This window comes from Cnephaeus nilssonii, assembly GCF_951640355.1.
Source record: "Cnephaeus nilssonii genome assembly, chromosome: 7".
Classification (NCBI taxonomy): Eukaryota; Metazoa; Chordata; class Mammalia; order Chiroptera; family Vespertilionidae; genus Cnephaeus; species Cnephaeus nilssonii.
Window position 1 is genome coordinate 76,886,486 of NC_137078.1, and position 18,476 is coordinate 76,904,961.

The following is an 18,476-nucleotide window of genomic DNA, read 5'->3' on the forward strand; positions in this document are numbered from 1 at the left end:
GGAGGGCAGTTAGGGGTGACTGGGCTGGCAGGGGAGGGCAGTTAGGGGTGACCAGGCCTGCAGGGGAGGGCAATTAGGGGCAACTAGGCCTGCAGGGGAGGGAAGTTGGGGGGGACCGGGCCAGCAGGGGAGGGAAGTTGGGGGCGACCGGGCCGGCAGGGGAGTGGTTAGGGGGTGATCAGGCTGGCAGGCAGGCGAGCGGTTGGGAGCCAGCAGTCCCAGATTGTGAGCGGGATGTCCGACTGCTGGTTTAGGCCCGATCCCACAGGGATTGAACATCCCCCGAGGGGTCCCAATTGGAGAGGGTGCAGGCTGGGCTGAGGGACACCCCCCCCCCCCCGCAAGTGCACGAATTTCGTGCACCAGGCTTCTAGTATAAAAGAAGAGTGATTCAGACAGAGGCAAGAGGAAGTGCCAAAGGCCTGATCTAAGAGCTTGCTTCATGTGTTTTTTGTGCAATAGAGTTTAGTGAAGCTGGTGTGGGATTAAGTTAGGAAGTGAGAGGTGGGAAATGAAGTCTGAGTTGTATAGTGTGGAGCCAGATGAAGTAGAACTTTAAAGCCATTGGATTTTTGTTTTTATGCTGAGTGAGATGAGAAGCCTTTGAAGGATATAAAACAGAAGAAATCATGATCTGACTTAGATCAGAAGGATCACTGGCTATAGATAGAAGGCTGCTGGTATAATTTAGGTAAGAGGCAATGGTTGTTTGAACCCATGGTGGTGCAAATGGTAAGAAGTGGTCAGATTTGGGGATGTATTTCGAAGGTAGAATTGGTAGGATTTGTTGATGGATAGGATGCAGAGTTTGAGAAAAAGATGAGGACTGAAGATTTGGGGATGAACAATTACAAAGTTGGAATTATCATGAACTAAGACTTGGAAATTGCAAGTGATAGCTAATTAGACATTCAGATAGACATATGTGAGCTCTGGGCTAAAAATACGTGATTAGGAATTGTATAAGGGAAATAAATAGATTTATGAGGCCATACCAAGGTCCAGTGAGTGACTATTGATGGAGAATAAAGAAATATCAAAGGTTTAAGCCATGGCACAATCTGACTTTAACATGTTGGGAATTGAGGAATTGCTCTTCAGAAAGGAGAAGAACCAACAGAGAGGTATGTTGGAAGCCAATTGAAAAAAAATTTTCAAGATGGAACATATGATCGAGCAATAGGGATTTGTTAAGCTTTTTGGTAGAAAACAAAAGTAACCTGGAAAACTAAAAGTTTAAGTAGAAGTACAATTTATACAGACTTAGGTAAGATTATTTGATATAGGAGCTCAAATTCTACAATTTAAGCAGTATTAGACTGACATAGGACAATGTTAGAGGCTGACTTCTCCCTGAAGCCACCCCTTTCTGTTGTACTGGACCTTGGTATACGATCGAAAAAGATTATAAGTTGGGTGGCACCCACAGCCTCAGGTGGGCCCTGTCTTGGCATATGGTTTCAACTGCTATCTCTTGAACCTGTGATCTTAGGACAACCTGAAACAATGTCTTGCAGTTTTGGCTTGAAAACTTGTTCAATTTCATGTGTGTTTTTTCTCCCCCTAGCTTGTTTACATGCCTGGTTACTGTAATAGTGTTTCATTCCATCCTTCTTTTGTATCTGTCCCATGCAAAGTACCAGTTTAATAATATGGCAAGATGATTTTGTATTTCCTTAAAGTGCCTTGAATTTTTTTCTGGGATACAGTTAAATTCTTTGGAAGTAGCCCTGGCCAGTGTGGCTCAGTTGGTTGGAGCATTGTCCTTGCACCAAAAGGTTGCCAGTTCAATCCCCAGGCAGGGCACATGCCTCGGTTGTGGGTTCAATCCTGGTGAGGGTTCATATGGGAAGCAACCAATAGATATTTTTCTCCTCTCTAAAATCAGTAAAAACAAATTCTCAGGTGAGGATTAAAAAGTTATTTGGAAATAGTTTGATGCTTTTAGGGAGTACTTTTAGGCTTTGTTAGTGGGCCCAGAGCAGCATTTGAGGCTAATTTTTCCTTAATATTGAGGCAGTACTTTCCGAGTACTCTACCTGATGCCCATGCAATGTGTGTTTTTTCCACTCAGACTAGTGGGAACATGATCTATTCCTGGCCCTGTGTGAGCTCTGGGGAGTGTACCACCTGCTAATTTTCTTGAATAGTTTCCTTACCCACATGCACGGATTGGTACTCAGCTGAAAACTTGAGAGGAACCCTTTGCTGAGCTCTCTCTGTATAGTTATCTCTCTGGTACTCTTGTCTTCCAAATTCTAACCACCTTAGCTTTCCCAAATTCTTAATTCTATCTCCTCAACTTATGTAAACTGCTGGACTTTTTGGGGGGTACCCTCTTCCAGTATTGCTTCTTTGAAATGTTGTCCAGTAGTAAGCTGGGGCAATCTTAGGGACTTACTTTGGGTCAGTTTTAAGGCTTACTCTCTAAGTTAACCATCTGTGCAATGTCTAAAAACTGTTGTTTCACATGTGTTTTTGTTTTTTGTTAATCCTCACCCTAGGATATTTTTTCCATTGACTTTTTTTTTCTTTTTTTAAGAGCTTGTGGAAGGGAGCGGGGAGTGAAAGAGAGAGAGAAAAAAACATCAATGTGAGGGAGACATAACGATTGGTTGCCTCCGGCATGCACCCTAATTGTGGCCGGGGAACAAATCTGCAACCCAGGCATGTGCCCTTGACCAGGAACCAAACCCGAGACACTTTGGTGCGTGGACCAACACTACCACTGAGCCACACCAGCAGGGCTGTTTTTGTTTTTGTAGTTTTGAAGTCACAAGGGTAAACCTGGTCTCTGTTTCCCATCATGGCAGGTGGCAGAAATCCAATCTGCCTAATATTTTGAGATCATGCTTCTATCAGAAGTGAGGATTGCTTCATGAGATTTTTGGTTGACTGATTCACATGTTAGATAAACCTAGGAAAAACAGGATAGATTCTGTTTCACATTCTTCATCAAGAAATGAAACAACAAAAGAAGAATAGGCAACATTTGTTGAGTAATTTTCTAACTGGCTTATTTGTGTTGAAATTAATCCTTAAAATGCCCTGATATGGTGATAATACAGGTCCATTTTAGTGAATAATTCAAGTAAATCTATTTTCTCAAGGAAGACACTGCGGTTAAGGAAATTTTTTATAAGCAGTAGAAATTGTCATTCAACCCCACAGAATCTTACCCCAATGTCTGTGGTTTTAACCTCTCTGCTGTAATATTTCTGATGAAACATGTGCTGTTGTGTTTTTAGTTAATAAATGAAAAAATCGCCGAAACCGGTTTGGCTCAGTGGATAGAGCGTCGGCCTGCAGACTAAAGGGTCCCGGGTTCGATTCTGGTCAAGGGCATGTACCTTGGTTGCGAGCACATCCCCAGTAGGGGGTGTGCAAGAGGCAGTTGATCGATGTTTCTCTATCATCGATGTTTCTCTATCATCGATGTTTCTGACTCTCTATCCCTCTCTCTTCCTCTCTGTAAAAATCAATAAAATATATTTTTAAAAAATAAATAAATGAAAAAATCTCTGAAGACTTAATAACTCTCAGGTACCATTTTCAGCACTTAAAATTTGTAGGTCATTTAATTCCCACACCAATTCTATGAGGTAGGCATTGTTGTAATGTTGGTTTTTCAGATGAGAAAACAGAGGAACAGAGAGATTAAATAAATTACTCAAGATAACACAGCTGATAAGTGGCAGAATTGGGGCTAAAATCCAAGCAGTCTGGCTCCAAATATCATATTCTTAACAACTATACTGTTCTACTGCTCCATCTAATATACTCCTTTATGTAATATAGTATTTTCTGAACCTAAATAATTACACAGCCTTGTCTTTTCCCAAGGTGACATATTCATAACATTTGTTAACAACTCCCTCTATACTAGGGTTGAGAATTGGTATTTCACAGTCCATTGTCACTTCTAGGCCATTAATTGTGTGTCTCCCTTTAAAATTTTTCTTCTTTTAGGCTTATAACATTCATTTTATCTTTTTTCCTGGCTCATTGCTGTCCTCCACTAACGTTGTGAATTTTAACGTAGTATTCACATTCAGAGTCTAGGATAGAATTAGTGCTTAGTGAACACAATGATGAACCTAAATTCTACAAAATCCTTACCATGAACATGTGCCTATCAAATATTGCTATTTTTAAGCAATTGAGCAAATGCAAGTGAAGAAAAGAAAAACGATTTCAGTAAATAATGTGAATAGTGAAGAACTAAAAATGAAAGCTATTGGCAGTAGTGAATTTGACCTCTATTTGAAAATAGACAACTCAGGAGAGAGGAAAATAGGATCTGCCCACATGCAGTGGCCATGTTTGGATGCCTTTTATCCCCATGGAGTATAATTCCTCCTAAAGTAGGAGAGTTTGCAGCAAGAAACCCTTTTTAGTGTGATGTCTGTGTTGGAAGGGTTCTAGCTCTAGCTGACTCCCTACTGATTAGCTTAACAGAGGTAACTAAGGTTAAGCATGTTAAGAAGGGATTAAAACACAGACACAAAGAAGACAGCCATCGAGAAGCTAGGGAGTGAGGCCTCAGAAGAAATGAACCCTGCAGACACCTTCTAGCCTCCAGAACTGCGAGGAAAAAATATCTGTTGCTTAAGCCATTTAGTCTGTAGTACTTCGTTATGGCAGCCTAGGAAACTAATACAGCTATTGAGGCTTTTGGCTGCATTGCCCAAAAGGACTAGAACACAGTGTCCGCTTGCATGGTAATTAGAACTAACCATGCTCAGAATGCTAACCCTCTTTATTAACCGCACCTAGTGATGTGCTTAGGACCTTAAAAATTGTTGCCTATAATAATCTCTAGGACAGTCGGGAAACAGTTTTAAATGATGCCCACTGAACTCTGTATTATATTTCTGTTTGTTCCTTGATGAGATAATAGGTCTGTTATCTAGAGCAGCGGTCACTGATCTAGAAGGCCTTGGTTCTAGCTCTTAAATGTCTTGGATGGGTATTGTATTAGAAATACTCAGTTTTCCTCCTTCTGTATAGGGAAAACCTAGTTCTTCCCTACTATGTGTTTCCTTACTACTCACACAGAACCTTTTACTTCTGATACTCTGGTCACCAAATGTGTGGAGGTTTTACCCCACACCAAGCAATTTTCTGTGACACCACCTGGGTGTTCTACAGTTCAGCTTGATTCTGATACTATCTACCTGGAGATAGCGCCAGATCCCACAGGTTAAGGGCCAAGTCCCACAGAAGTGCTGCCACCAGACTTCGGATGCCATTCACTACATCTCCAGGATACCCACAAGTTCTGTCCGATTTGGTTGCAAATCAGAGGTGCCTACAATCCCCTTTTCAGCTTCGATTAATTCACTAGAGCAGTTCACAGAGAACTCAGGGAAACACTTTCTTACGTTTACCAGTTTATTAACAGATATGATAAAGGATACAAATGAATAGCCAGATGAAGAGGTACATAGAGCAAAGTCTGAGAGGATCTGGAGTGTAGGAACTTCTGTCCCTGCAATGGGGGTGTGTCATCCTCCCATTATGGGTATGTTCACCAACCCCATACTTTGGGACTTTATGGAGACTTCTTCATGTAGGCATGACTACTTATTAACTCTCTCTGGAGGATAGGAGAGGAGTGCTGAAAATTCCAAGCTTCTAATCATGCCTTGGTCTTTCTGGTGACCAGCCTCCATCTAAGAGCCATTAAAGAGTCTACTCAGAGTTACCTTAGTAGAACAAAAGATGCTCCTAGTGTTCTTTTTTTTTTATACATATTTTTTTAAAAATTTATTTCAGAGAGCAAGGGAGAGGGATAGAGACACTGAAACATCAATGATGAGAGAGAAGCATTGATCGGCTGCTTCCTGCACACCTTCCACTTGGGATCGAGGCTGCAACAGGCATGGACACTCAATGCACAGGCCCTAGTGTTCTTATTACTTAGGAATTTACAAGGGTTCCAGGATCCCTGGGTCAGAAACTTGGTGGGTGTGTGTGTGTGTGTATGTGTATTATTCACAGAGAACTCAGGGAAACACTTGCTTACGTTTACCAGTTTATTAACAGACTAGAAGCCCGGTGCACGAAATTCGTGCACGGCGGGGGGTTGTCCCTCAGCCCAGCCTGTACCCTCTCCAATCTGGGACTCCTGGAGGTATGTCTTGACTGCCCGTTTAGGCCCGATCCCAGTGGGATCGGGCCTAAACGGGCAGTCGGACATCCCTCTCACAATCCAGGACTGCTGGCTCCCAACTGCTTGCCTGCCTGCCTTCCTGATTGCCCCTAACCGCTTCTGCCCGCCAGCCTGATCACCCCCTAACCACTCCGCTGCCAGCCTGGTTGATGCTTAACTGCTCCCCTGCCAGCCTGTTTGCCCCCAACTTCCCTCCTCTGCCAGCCTGGTCACCCCTAACTGCCCTCTCCTGCAGGGTTGATCACCTCCAACTGCCCTCCCTTGCAAGCCTGGTCCCTCTCAACTGCCCTCCCTTGCAGGCCGGGTGCCTCCCAACTGCCCTCTCCTGCTGGCCATCTTGTGGTGGCCATCTTGTGTCCACATGGGGGCAGGATCTTTGACCACATGGGGGCAGCTATATTGTGTGTTGCAGTGATGATCAATCTGTATATTACTCTTTTATTAGATAGGATAGAGGCCTGGTGCACAGGTGGGGGCCAGCTGGTTTGCCCTGAAGGGTGTCACAGATAAGGGTGTGGGTTCCCTTGGGGTGTGGGGCGGCCTGAGCGAGGGGCCTGTGGTGGTTTGCAGGCCGGCCACGCCCCCTGGCAACCCAAGGGGAGGCCCTGGTATCTGGAATTTATTTTCCTTCTACAATTGAAACTTTGTAGCCTGGGGCAGCAGCCATTTCTGGGGCGGCAGCCATTTCTGTGGCAGTTAATTCACCTTCTACAATTGAAACTTTGTAGCCTTAAGCGGGTGAGCCCGGCCAGGGTGTGCGGAAAGCTTTGCTTCCCCTGTTGCCGGCGACAACCCTGGCCTGCTCTCTCAAGCTCCATTCTGCCGCCATTTGTTTGAATTTGTTTACCTTCTATAATTGAAACTTTGTAGCTTGAGTGGAGGCTTAGGCCTGCAATGGCTATGGAAAGCTTGGCTTGCTCTGTTACCTGGGAAACCTTGCTCTCTGTGGCTGTAGCCATCTTGGATTGGGGTTAATTTGCATACTCGCCCTGATTGTCTGGTGGGCGTGGCTTATGTAGCGGAGTGATGGTTAATTTGCATATTACCATTTTATTAGAGAGGATATGATAAAGGATACAAATGAATAGCCAGATGAAGAGGTACATAGGGCAAGCCTCCATAAAGTCCCAAGTGTTTCCCTGAGTTCTCTGTGAAATATATATATATATATATATATATATATATATATATATAATTATTATTATTATTATTATTAAAGGCCCCGTGCACGAAATTCATGCTCTCAGCCGACCTGTGCCCTCTCGCAGTCCGGGAGCCCTTGGGGGATGCCCGACAGTTGGACATCCTTAGCGCTTCTGCGGAGGCAGGAGAGGCTTCTGCCACCACCGCTGTGCTCGCCAGCTGTGAGCCCGGCTTCTGGCTGAGCGGCGCCCCCCCCCCCCTTTGGGAGCACACTGACCACCAGGGGGCAGCTCCTGCATTGAGCGTCTGCCCCCTGGTGGTCAGTGCGTGTCATAGCGACTGGTTGTTCCGCTGTTTGGTCAATTTGCATATTAGCCTTTTATTATATAGGATATTTCTATTATCTCACAAGTATGATCAACCTTAAGAAGCATAGTGAATATAATTGTGATTCAGGTTGCATTAGTAACCTCTAGCCATTAGTTAACTTATCTTCTAAGAATATGATTCATGCCTATTAATTGGCACTCAGACGTGAGTATTGCATTGTTGGCATAACCCTCTTTGAGGGAGTACTAGATATGGACTGTGGTGTAACTGGTGTCCCTGAAGAGAGAAGAGGCAGTTATGTCGCTGGCTATTCACTGACCTAACTTGAGGCCTCCTGGGAATAGAAGTTGTTGGTATTGGCAACTTTTTGGAACATAGACTAGCTTAGGATTTGAATAAGTTTTGATTTGCCATAGACTTCGTCAGACCTAAAGTAGGAAGATTTGCAGCAAGAAATCCTTTTTAGAGTGATGTCTATTGGAAAAGTTCCAGCTCTAGCCAATTCCTTACTGATTAGGAATTCCTTTCATAGAGTGTATAGCAAAAAACTATTCAGCCTTTGCTTGAACATCTTCAGCAATGAGAAGTTAGTTCACTGCTGAAGTTTGCAGCCTGTACTAATTCAGAGGCTTTCTGTAGACTTTTATGGCAAAGGACAGGTGTTCCTTTGGGCCTTCTCCAATTTTCCTCCATAGTTATCATACCACTAGAGGCCCAGTGCATGGATTCGTGCACCATTGGGGTCCCTCAGCCTGGCCTGTGCCCTCTTGCAATCCGGGACCCCTCGAGGGATGTTGGACTGCTGGTTTCGGCCCAATCCCTGCAGGCCAGGCCAAGGGACCCCACCGGTGCACGAATCCATGCACTGGGCCTCTAGTATGCATATAAGATCTTTGGTAATCTCTTCCCGCCATCCCCTCTTCCCCCTCCTCCCTTCCCTCTGAGATTCATCAGTCTGTTCCATGTTTCCATGCCTGTGCATTGAGTGTCTGCCCCCTGGTGGTCAGTGTGCATCATAGCTACCAGTCGAATGGTTGAACAATCACTTAGGCTTTTATATATAGAGATTTTGCATTTCCGCCAGCAGTGTAAGGGAATTTCTATTTGCTCACAGTTTTGCCAACAGAATGTATTATCCAGCTTTTGAATATTTGCCAATTTGGTAAGTAGAAATGGCTTTTATAACAAAGGATCTAATCCAGAATCATGTGTTACAGTTTAAAAAAATATATATATAGATATAGATATAGATAGGTATATATAGATATATATAGATATATATAGATATATAGATATATATATAGATATAGATATATATATTATTGATTTCAGAAAGGAAGGGAGAGAGAAGCCTCAATGATGAGAGAGAATCATTGATTGGCTGCCTCCTGCACTCCCCCTACTGGGGGAGGATGAAGCCCGCAACCCAGGCATGTGCCCTGGGCTGGAATCGAACCTGGGACCCTTTAGTTCCCAGGCCAATGCTCTATCCACTGAGCCAAACCAGCTAGGACATATGTTACAATTTAATTGTTACTTCTTTTTATCTCCTTCAATTTAGAACAATTATGTAGTCTTTTCTCAACTTCTATGACTTGACACTTTTTAAACCTACAGATCAGTTATTTGATAGGATGTCCTTCAATTTGTGTTTGTCTGCTATTTCCTCAGGATTAGATTCAGATTTCATGTTCTTGGGGAGGGAAAACTTGCTCTCTATCCTCTTAGGGGGCCTGTGAATTAAACTAACAAAGTACAGATTAACAAGAGAAAAAGCATATAATATTTATTAATATTTAGATGCATGGGAGTTCACAGAAAAGAAATGAAACTCAAAGAAGTGGTTCAACTTGGAAGCTTATATATCCTTTTAATGATAGAAAGAGAGTTTGGGCTTAAAGGGATGATAAATTTTGGGGAAGTAACAGGAAATATTGGGGGGAACATAATGGAAGATTAAGAGGTATTTTAGTAAGGTCTGCAAAGGTTATGCAAATGTATCTTAACTTTTCTTTCCCCAATACAGAGAGAACCTTTTTCAAAGAGAAATTTGCCTGGTTTTAGGCAGTTAAAGGAAGGGCAGAGAACTCTTTCTTCATCTGTTGATTTTTAGTTGCCTTCAGCTTAAAATAAATGCTTCTGCCAAAGTAGCATATTTTGGGATGGCATATTCTTATCCCCTTCAATGTCTTTGGCAGGAATATCAAAAAAGGATGGTGTGTTCTTCTCATTGCATTCTGTCAGATGATCCAGGCTTTTATTTTATCCCATTACTGTGAAGTTAACCTTGATCACTTGAGTAAGGTGTATCTGTTAGGTTTCCCTACTATAAAGTTAATAGTTTCCCCTTTGTAATTAATAAGTATTTTGAGGGAAAGCTCTTGAAATTATGTAACTACCCCACTCATCATCAAATTGTAACCCATTATTGATGTTTCTTGGCTGTTTTTACAACATGCTGGTTGCCAAATGGTATTCTGCTAATTCCATCATTCTCTCTGTACTCACCAATTGGCATTGCACTGCAAGGAAAAGCTTCTTTCTGTTCGTTTTTTTCACTTATTACATCAGCATGAATTCATTGGGCTCTTATTTTCATAATGGGTTATAATACATTAAAATTATTATATATTTTGATGCTCAAATTGTACCATACTTTGTCAAGGGGAGTCTCTTCATGCTGGCTTCTGTATCTTTTTTACTGTCTCTATCATTTTTGAGAACTTCCTAACTTTCTGGCCTGATAAAATGTTCCTGACTTGCTTATTTTGTACCCTCCCTTGCCCAAGCCCTCAAATTAGCTATTTCTCCAAGGAGCGTGGTTCCTTTTAATGGAAAGTGGTACGTAAGTACCAAGATATAGATGGTAGACATGATTGCTGATCTTTGGGTTCACTGTTTCCAGAAAATATATACATGTAACACATGTATTTTTTTAAATTTCTATATATATTGAAGCCTATAAAGCTAACATTTTATACCTCTACTTTCAACTGGAATTCATTTTTGTTTTTTCCATTTCCATATTTGTAACTTTCTTTGATAGTGAAAAACCTGACTCCCATTATCCTCGATAAATTGACTTATTTGATCATTTCTTTCTGTATATAGCCAGTCTCCTGCAATCACCTACCTGCTGTGTATATGCCCTTTTCACCTTGCTGGGTCTCCAGTACCCCATGCCAAACTGATACCACTGTTCTCTCGAAGCCGACAACTTCCATATCCCCATCAGTCTCTGACATCCTATGCCAGGTGCTTTCCCCTCTTCCCTCAACCACTTGACTGTCATCATTATCTAATGGCTTCTAGACTGAATTATTCAGCAGGGAAGAGGAAGAGGGAGGATTTGTAAGTCCATTAAATACATCAGATGCAATTTCAGGGGCCTGCATAATTTTTTTAAAAAATAACTTTACTGAGATATACTTTACATACTATAAATTTTACCAATTATTGATTATTCAGTGACTTTTACTAATTTATAAAATTATGCAACCATCACCATAATCGAAATTTAGCACATTTCCATAATCCAAAAGACATTTTCTTGTGCTCATTTGAAGTTAATCCCACCTTTTCTCTCAGCCTTAGGTAACCACTGATCTGCTTTTTGGCTGTATAAATTTGCCGTTTCTGAACATTTCATATAAATTGGATCATGCACTTTGTAGCTTTTTGTTTCTGGCTTCTTTCATTTAGCATGATGTTTTTGAGGTTTATCCATGTTGTAGCATACCTCAGTAGTTCATTCCTTTTTATTGTTGAATGATGTTTCATTGTTTGGATAGACCACATTTTGTTAGTCCATTCACCAGTTAATGGATATTTGTATTGTTTTCAGTTTGGGTCTATTAAGAGTAAATGTTGCTGTGAACATTTACATACATGTCATTGTGTGGACATATGTTTCTTCTTTTGGGCAGAGTCCTAGGAATTGGATTGTGTTGTATGGTAAGTTTGTGCTTAATTTTTAAAAGTTTACTTTTCTGTACTAGCTGTACCATTTTATATTCCCACTAGAGGCCCGGTGCACGAAATTTGTGCACGGGGGTGTGTGTCCCTCAGACCAGCTTGCACCCTCTCCAATCTGGGACATCCCTCTCACAATCTAGGACTGCTGGCTCCCAACTGCTCGCCTGCCTGCCTTCCTGATGGCCCCTAACCACTTCTGCCTGCCAGCCTGATCACGTCCCTAACCACTCCCCTGCCAGCCTGATTGTTGCCTAACTGCTCCCCTACAAGCCTGTTTGCCCCTAATTGCCCTCCCCTGCAGGCGTGGTCATCTCTAACTTCCCTCCCCTACAGGCCTGGTCACCCCTAACTGCCCTCCCCTGCAGGCCTGGTCTCCCCCAGCTGCTCTCTCCTGCAGGCCCGGTTGCCCCCAACTTCCCTCTGCCAGCCTGGTCACCCCTAACTGCCATCCCCTGCAGGCTTGATCGCCCCCAACTGCCCTCCCCTGCTGGCCATCTTGTGGTGGCCATCTTGTGTCCACATGGGGGCAGCCATCCTGTGTGTTGGAGTGATAGTCAATTTGCATATTACTCTTTTATTAGATAGGATAGAGGTCTGATGCATGGGTGGGGACCAGCTGGTTTGCCCTGTAAGGTGTCCCGGATCAGCGTGGGGGTTTCCTTGGGCCGTGGGGTGGCCTGGGCCAGGGGCCTGTGGTGGTTTGCAGGCCGTCCACGCCCTGCAGCGACCCAAGCAGAGGCCCTGGTATCTGGGATTTATTTATCTTTTATAATTGAAACTTTGTAGCCTTGAGCGGAGCCAAGCCTTCTGCTTGCTCCGTGGCCACAGCCATTTTTGTTGGGATTTATTTATCTTCTATAATTGAAACTTTGTAGCCTTGAGTGGAGGCCAAGGCAGGCCAGGGCTGCGAAAGCTTGGCTTCCTCCATCACCGGGGGCAACTCAAGCCTCCTGCTCTCCAGCTTCGTGGCTGCTGCCATTTTTGTTGGGATTTATTTATCTTCAATAATTGAAACTTTGTAGCCTTCAGTGGAGGCCTGGGCCGGCCAGGGTGTGTGGAAAGCTTGGCTTCCTCCATTGCCGGGGAAACCCAAGCCTCCTGCTCACTCCGTGGCTGCAGCCATCTTGGTTGGGTTAATTTGCATACTCGCTCCTGATTGGCTGGTGGGCATGGCTTGTGGGTGTAGTGGAGTGGTGGTTAATTTGCATATTACTCTTTTATTAGATCGGATTATCATTTTTCTACATCCTTACAAACACTACATATTCTGTCTTCCTGATTATAACCATACTTGTGGGTTTGTAATGGTAGCTCATTGTAGTTTTTATTTGCATTTCCCTACTAACCAGTGATTTGAGCATCTTACCATGTCTGGTAGACTGTCTATTCAAATTTAAAAATTGATTCATTTATCTTATTGAGTTTTGAGTTTTTTACATATTCTAGAGACAAGTCCTTTATCAGATACATGATTTGTGAATATTTTTTTCCTCACCTGTGTTTTGTATTTTATTTTCCTGGAGTCTTTTGAAGTAAAAAAAAATTTTTATGGATCATTTTTTTGGTATTGTATTTAAGAACTATTTATTCTCAAGGGTATAAAATTTTTCTTTGTTTTCTTCTAGAAGTTTTATGTTTTTAGCTCTTAAATTTCTATCTATGATCCATCTGAGTTAATTTTTGTGTATGATGTGAGTTAAAGGTCAAAGATTGTTTTTTTCTTTTTTAAATATGACTATCCATTTGTTCCAGCATAATTTGTTTAAAAGGTTATCAGCTTGTCTGTTTCTATGGAAGAGCCCAATGGAATTTTGATAAGGATTGCTTTGAATTTATAGATCAATTTGGGGCAGGTATTGTCACCTGGATGATATTGAGCCTTCCAATCTATGAACATGGAATCTCTCCTCCCCCCCCCCCCTCTCTCTCTCTCTCTCTCTTTCTCTCTCTTTCTCTCTCTCTCTATATATGTATACATACATATATATATTTAGCTCTTCTTTATCAATATTTTATAGTTTTCAGTGGACTAGTCTTACACTTCCTTTGTTAAATTTATTCCTATTTTATTCTTTCTAATGCTGTTGTGAATGAAATTATTTTCTTAATTTCATTTTTGGATTGTTTGTTACTACTATATAGAAGTACAACTTATGTATATATATATATATATTCATTTATCCTATGATCATGCCAAGCTTGTTTATTAATAGTTTTATAAAGTTCTTTGAGATTTCCTACATATATGGTCATTTTGTTTATGAATAACTTCTTCCTTTCCCATCTGGATGCTATTATTATTATTATTATTATTATTATTATTATTATTATTATTTTATTTTTACTAGAGGCCCAGTGCACATATTCATGCACTGGTGGCGTCCAGCCGGCCTGCCTGATGGGGGCCATTGGGAGTGGTCTGGCTGGGGGGAGGGGCCGTGGTTGTTCCAGTCGTTCCGCTGTTTGGTCAATTTGCATATTACCCTTTTATTATATAGGATGATGATGATGATGATTATTATTATTATTATTATTACTGCACTGGCAAGAAGCTCTAGTACAGTGTTGAATAGAAATTGCAAAAGCAGACATTCTTGTCTTGTTTCCTCTTAGGGAGAAAAGCATCCAGTCTTTCACCATTAAAATGTTAGATGTGGGATTTTCATAGGTTGAGGATGTTAACTATTCCTAGTTTGTTGAGAGACTTTATTATGAATGTGTGTTGGACTTTTGTTAAATGTGTTTTCTGCATTTATTGAGATGATCATGTTCTTTTTTCCCTTTATTTTATAAATCTGGAGATATATAAAATTTTCAATTTTCTTTGGTTTTGAATCAAATTTATACTAATGTCATAAAACAACTTAGGCAACTTTTATTCCATTTTCCAGCACAACTTTATAAGACAAGGATTACTTGTTCCTTGAAATTTGTTAATAACAATAACTAGAATTATTGTGGTAATAATAATTGTGATAATAGTAATTATTGTATTTTTCACCCTGCTCATTTGCAGTTAGTTAATTTTCCTCTGTAAAGCTACCTGGCTTGTGGTGTGAGTGGCATGGAGATGCATTATCCTATATAATAAACGCCTAATATGCTAACTGTCTGGTCATCCAGTTGTCTGTTCAGCCAATCAAAGCATGATATGCTAAGGCCGCTCAACCGCTTGCTATGATGTGCACTGACCACCAGGGGGCAGATGCTCTGACTGGTAGGTTAGCTTACTGCTGGGGGCTGGCCCATCAGGACTGAGTAAGACGGGCCAGACATGCCCTGGAGCCCTCCCGCGTCTCTCCCCGGCCCCGATCATGCACCGGTGGGGTCCCTCGGCCTGGCCTGTGCCCTCTCACAATCCAGGCTGAGGGACCCCCCCTCCAAGTGCACGAATTTCATGCACCGGGCCTCTAGTAAATTTCATAATGGAAGGATATACACAATTCAGTGCAGGTGTATGGAAACCAATCTCTAATCTGTCCTGGAGAACACAAGGGAGGTTCTAGAGAGAAGGAAACTCTTGAATTGAGAATTAACACCTCTTTGTTAGGTAGACATTTAGGACTAGGGTATTTAAATAGCATGTTCAAGGGAGTGGGTGCTTAATGACATGGACGGTTTTGTAATGGGTGTAAAGTGTGTGGAGGATGGATTTGTGGAGAGATGATGATGTGTAGGACAGCTCAGCAGGGGCCACATCATGGAGGGTTTTGAATGACATTCTAATAACTAATTTAGATATTTATTTGGTTATGGCATTTACTAGAAGCCCTGTGCACGAAATTCGTGCACGGCGGGGAGTTGTCCCTCAGCCCAGCCTGCACCCTCTCCAATCTGGGATCCCTCTCACAATCCAGGACTGCTGGCTCCCAACTGCTCGCCTGCCTGCCTTCCTGATTGCCCCTAACCGCTTCTGCCTGCCAGCCTGATCACCCCCTAACCACTCCGCTGCCAGCCTGGTTGATGCTTAACTGCCCCCCTGCCAGCCTGTTTGCCCCCAACTTCCCTCCTCTGCCAGCCTGGTCACCCCTAACTGCCCTCTCCTGCAGGGTTGATCACCTCCAACTGCCCTCCCTTGCAAGCCTGGTCCCTCTCAACTGCCCTCCCTTGCAGGCCGGGTGCCTCTCAACTGCCCTCCCCTGCTGGCCATCTTGTAGTGGCCATCTTGTGTCCACATGGGGGCAGGATCTTTGACCACATGGGGGCAGCTATATTGTGTGTTGCAGTGATGATCAATCTGCACATTACTCTTTTATTAGATAGGATAGAGGCCTGGTGCACAGGTGGAGGCCAGCTGGTTTGCCCTGAAGGGTGTCCCAGATCAGGGTGGGGTTCCCTTGGGGCGTGGGGCAGCCTGAGCGAGGGGCCTGTGGTGGTTTGCAGGCCAGCCACGCACCCTGGCGACCCAAGAGGAGGCCCTGGTATCTGGAATTTATTTTCCTTCTACAATTGAAACTTTGTATCCTAGAGCGGAGCCAAGCCTGCTGTTCCCTCCGGGGCGGCAGCCATTTCTGTGGCAGTTAATTCACCTTCTACAATTGAAACTTTGTAGCCTTAAGCGGGTGGGCCTGGCCAGGGTGTGCGGAAAGCTTTGCTTCCCCTGTTGCCGGCGACAACCCTGGCCTGCTCTCTCAAGCTCCATTCTGCCGCCATTTGTTTGAATTTGTTTACCTTCTATAATTGAAACTTTGTAGCTTGAGTGGAGGCTTAGGCCTGCAACGGCTATGGAAAGCTTGGCTTGCTCTGTTACCTGGGAAACCTTGCTCTCTGTGGCTGTAGCCATCTTGGATTGGGATTAATTTGCATACTCACCCTGATTGGCTGGTGGGCATGGCTTCGGCTGCTGGGCATGGCTTATGTAGCGGAGTGATGGTTAATTTGCATATTACCATTTTATTAGAGAGGATCAGAGGATTTTTTTTTTTAATTTCTTTATTGATTAAGGTGTCACATATTTGTCCTCATCCCCCCATTCCCATCCCACACCCCTCCCCTTGGATGCCCCAACCCTCTGTTGAACTTAAGCATTGGTTAGGCTCGTATGCATGCACACAAGACCTTTGGTTGAACTCTCCCCCCTCCCCTCACCCTCCCCTATCCTCCCTCTGAGGCCCGATAGTCCGATCGATGCCTCCTTGTTTCTGGTTCTGTTCTTGTTCATCAGTCTATGTTGTTCATCATTTCCCCTAGATGAGCGAAATCATGTGTCCCTAGAGATATACTTATAAGAATTGAATGTGCGACGAGCAATAATAGTTATGCTGACAGGCAAATGAATCAGTCTGTAGTGAGTTTCTTTCTGGACCAACAGTTCTTTTGAGACCCAATATCAATGTCCACCAGTTCCCTATGAGTACATGTCGGCAATGACCCCTCAGCTCTGGATGGTGGACAAATGGTGGTAATGCAGGTCCGACTCCCTCTGGTTTGGTCTCGGCCGGACCCAGGGGCACTGCTTCACCCGGATCCAGGGGCCCACGGCCTCACCCGGACCCGGGGCCAGGCTCACCCGGATCCAGGGGCCCGCGGCCTCACCCGGACCCGGGGCCAGGCTCACCCGGATCCAGGGGCCCGCGGCCTCACCCGGACCCGGGGCCAGGCTCGCCCGGATCCAGGGGCCCGCGGCCTCACCCGGACCCGGGGCCAGGCTCGCCCGGATCCAGGGGCCCACGGCCTCACCCAGACCCGGGACCCAGGCTCACCCGGATCCAGGGACCCAGGCTCACCCGGATCCAGGGGCCCACGGCCTCACCCGGACCCGGGGCCAGGCTCACCCGGATCCAGGGGCCCACGGCCTCACCCGGACCCGGGACCCAGGCTCACCCGGATCCAGGGGCCCGCGGCCTCACCCGGACCCGGGACCCAGGCTCACCCGGATCCAGGGGCCCGCGGCCTCACCCGGACCCGGGGCCAGGCTCACCCGGATCCAGGGGCCCGCGGCCTCACCCGGACCCGGGGCCAGGCTCACCCGGATCCAGGGGCCCGCGGCCTCACCCGGACCCGGGACCCAGGCTCACCCGGATCCAGGGGCCCGCGGCCTCACCCGGACCCGGGACCCAGGCTCACCCGGATCCAGGGACCCAGGCTCACCCGGATCCAGGGGCCCACGGCCTCACCCAGACCCGGGGCCAGATCAGAGGATTTTGAACAGACCGTTGATGTGATCATTGGATAGTTTTCTTTAAACATATTATAACTTAGATTTGAAAAACGATTGTACCAATTAAAATGCAGAATAATTACTGCTATCACATTACTGCTTGCTACAAGTTTCTTCTCCCACCTGAGTAAATGTTCTACCCCAACCATCCCCTTCCTATTCACTTTACATATATATAAGCCACCCACTTTTTAAATTTAATTTTTATTTTGTCAAAGTAATATATGGACATAATTTCTAAATCAGTTACTTAAGGCTTATAATAAAAAACTAGTTATTAGAGAATAACTCTCCTACCATCCTTGATTTTTGCTTCTCAAAACTAACCACCTTGATTTCTTTTTGTCTACTTTAATATCAATTTATTGTGATTTCATAATTATTGTTCCTAATTAAATAATTGTATGCTATGATTATACTTGTTTTTGTTTTCCTGAATATAATTATTGCCTCACTTTTGCATTGCTTTATATTCTATATGGCATTAATTTTATTCATCCCCAAAATGTCCACCAGAGCTCCAAAAGGCTTCTCAGTGTATAACAGTAGATTTAACCATCTCTCTCCCCATTCCCCTCTCTCTCTCTCTCTCTCTCTCTCTCTCTCTCTCTCTCTCTCACACACACACACACACACACACACACACACACACACACACACACATTACTTCTAGAGCCCTCTTATCTTCTGCTT

General features: G+C 44.0%; 1 protein-coding gene across 7 annotated transcripts in view; it reads left to right on the forward strand.

Moving 5' to 3' along the window:
• The window catches only part of MAST2 (microtubule associated serine/threonine kinase 2), a 163,730-nt gene that overhangs the window by 91,891 nt on the left and 53,363 nt on the right, over positions 1–18,476 (forward strand). The window lies entirely within an intron of this gene.